The sequence below is a fragment of the Somniosus microcephalus genome, unplaced genomic scaffold (assembly GCF_052327205.1).
Source record: "Somniosus microcephalus isolate GS21.2 unplaced genomic scaffold, FLI_Smic_1.0 unresolved_chr3, whole genome shotgun sequence".
NCBI lineage: Eukaryota > Metazoa > Chordata > Chondrichthyes > Squaliformes > Somniosidae > Somniosus > Somniosus microcephalus.
In genome coordinates this window covers 60,006,448-60,008,954 of record NW_028225181.1, presented here as the reverse complement: position 1 = coordinate 60,008,954, position 2,507 = coordinate 60,006,448, and positions in this window count along the sequence as shown.

The following is a 2,507-nucleotide window of genomic DNA, read 5'->3' as shown; positions in this document are numbered from 1 at the left end:
CCTCTCTACTCCTGTCCTCTCCCCTCCTCGATCCTCCTTCACCTCCTACTCCTCCTCCTCCTCCCCTCCTCATCCGCCTTCACACTCTCCTACTCCTCCTCCTCCCCCTCCCCCTCTTCCCTGCTTCCTCCTCCTCCTCCTCCTCCCTTCTCCCCTCACTCCTCCACATCCCTCCCTCCTCCTCACCTCTCCCCCCTCCTCCCTCCTCACCTCCCCTCCTTCCTCCACTCTCCTCCCCCTCCTCATCCACCTCCCCCTCCCTCCACCTCTCCCCCTCCACCTCCTCCTTCACCTCCTGCTCCTTCCCCTCCTCCTCCCCCTCCTCATCCTCCTCCCATCCTCCTCCACCCCTCCCCCTCCTCATCCTCCTTCACACTCCTGCTCCTTCCCCTCCTCCCCTCCTCATCCTCCACGCCACCCCCCTCCCCCTCCTCATCCTCCTTCCCCCTCCTGCTCCTTCCCCTCCTCCTCACCCCTCCTCATCCCCTCCCTCCACCTCCTCCTCCCCCTCCCTTCCTCATCCTCCTCCCCATCTCCCACCACCCCTCCCCCTCCTCATCCACCTCCCATCCTCCCTCCACCCTCCCCTCCTCATCCTCCTCCCCATCCTCCCTCCACCCCTCCCCCTCCTCATCCTCCTTCACCACCTGCTCCTTCCCTCCTCCTCCCCCTCCTCATCCCCCTCCCCCTCCTCATCCTCCTCCCCTCCCCCTCCTCATCCTCCTCCCCCATCCTCCCTCCACCCCTCCCCCTCCTCATCCTCCTCCCCATCCTCCTCCACCCCTCCCCCTCCTCATCCTCCTTCACCTCCTGCTCCTCTCCCTCCTCCCCACTCCTCATCCCCTCCCCCTCCTCATCCCACTCCTCACCACCCCCCCCCTCATACCTCCTCCCATCCTCCCTCCACCCCTCCCCCTCCTCATCCTCCTCACCCATCCTCCCTCCACCCCTCCCCTCCTCATCCTCCTTCACCTCCTGTCCTCCCCTCCTCTCCCCCTCCTCATCCCTCCCCCTCCTCATCCTCCTCCCCTCCTCCCACCCCCTCCCCTCCTCATCCTCCTCCCCATCCTCCTCCACCCCTCCCCCTCCTCATCCTCCTTCACCTCCTGCTCCTCTCCCTCCTCCTCCCCCTCCTCATCCCCCTCCCCTCCTCATCCTCCTCCCCACCCCCTCCTCATCCTCCTCCCATCCCCCTCCTCATCCTCCTCCCCATCCTCCCTCCACCCCTCCCCCTCCTCATCCTCCTCCCCATCCTCCCTCCACCCCTCCCCCTCCTCATCCTCCTTCACCTCCTGCTCCTCCCCCTCCTCCTCCCCCTCCTCATCCCCCTCCCCCTCCTCATCCTCCTCCCCCTCCCCCTCCTCATCCTCCTCCCCATCCTCCCTCCACCCCTCCCCCTCCTCATCCTCCTCCCCATCCTCCTCCACCTCTCCCCCTCCTCATCCTCCTTCACCTCCTGCTCCTCCCCCTCCTCCTCCCCCCTCCTCATCCCCCTCCCCCTCCTCATCCTCCTCCCATCCTCCCTCCACCCCTCCCCCTCCTCATCCTCCTCCCCATCCTCCCTCCACCTCTCCCCTCCTCACCTCCTCACCTCCTGCTCCTCCCCTCCTCCTCCCCTCCACCATCCTCCCTCCTCCCCACCTCCCCTCCCCCCCACCCACTCCCCATCTCCCCCTCCCCTGCCCCCCTCATCCTCCTTCACCTCCTCCCCTTTGTAATGATGTCAGCAAATAGTGATGGTATTTGCCTGATTGATTATTTATGCCTGACCAGCAGAGGGCATGTGAGAGAGGCAGTTTAGTTTTAGTTTAGTTTTAGATGGATCTCTAAGATGGTGTCTCCTGTAATGCTGTTAACTGAGTTGAACATACTTAATAAAAAGTCATTCTCTTTCATGAATGTGTCGTCATTGAACCCAAATACAAATCGATACACCCATTACCCTCCTCCTCCCCCTCCTCCCCTTCCCTCATCCTACCCCTCCTCCTCAACCTCCTCCTACTACTCCCCATCCTGCACCCCCTCTTCCCATCCTCCACCTCCTCCTCCTCCTCAACCCCATCCTCCTCCTCTCCTCCTTCTTCTCCCATCCTCCTCCCCCTCCTCCTCAATCCCATTCTGCTCCTCCTCCCCTTCCTCCCCCTCCTCCAGCCCTTTCCCCTCCCCCCTGCTCCTCCCCCTCATCCTCTCCTCCCAATTCTGCTCATCCCCATCCCATCCTACTAACCTCCTCCCCCTCCTCCTCTTGCTCCTCCTCCATCCCTCCTCATCTTTTCCCCTTCCTCCACCTCTCCTCCTCCTCCTCCTTTTCCCTCCTCCCCCTCTTCCTTCCTCCCCCTCTTCCTCTTCCTCCTGCTCCCTCTCCCCCCATCCTCCTCCTTCCTGCCTCGTCCTCCTTCTGCTCCTCCCCATCTCGTCCCATAGCTCTGTCTCTCCCTCTGCCTGTCTCTCTGTCTGTCTGTCTGTCTCGCTGTCTGTCTGTCTGTCCTGTCTCTCTCTCTGTCTGT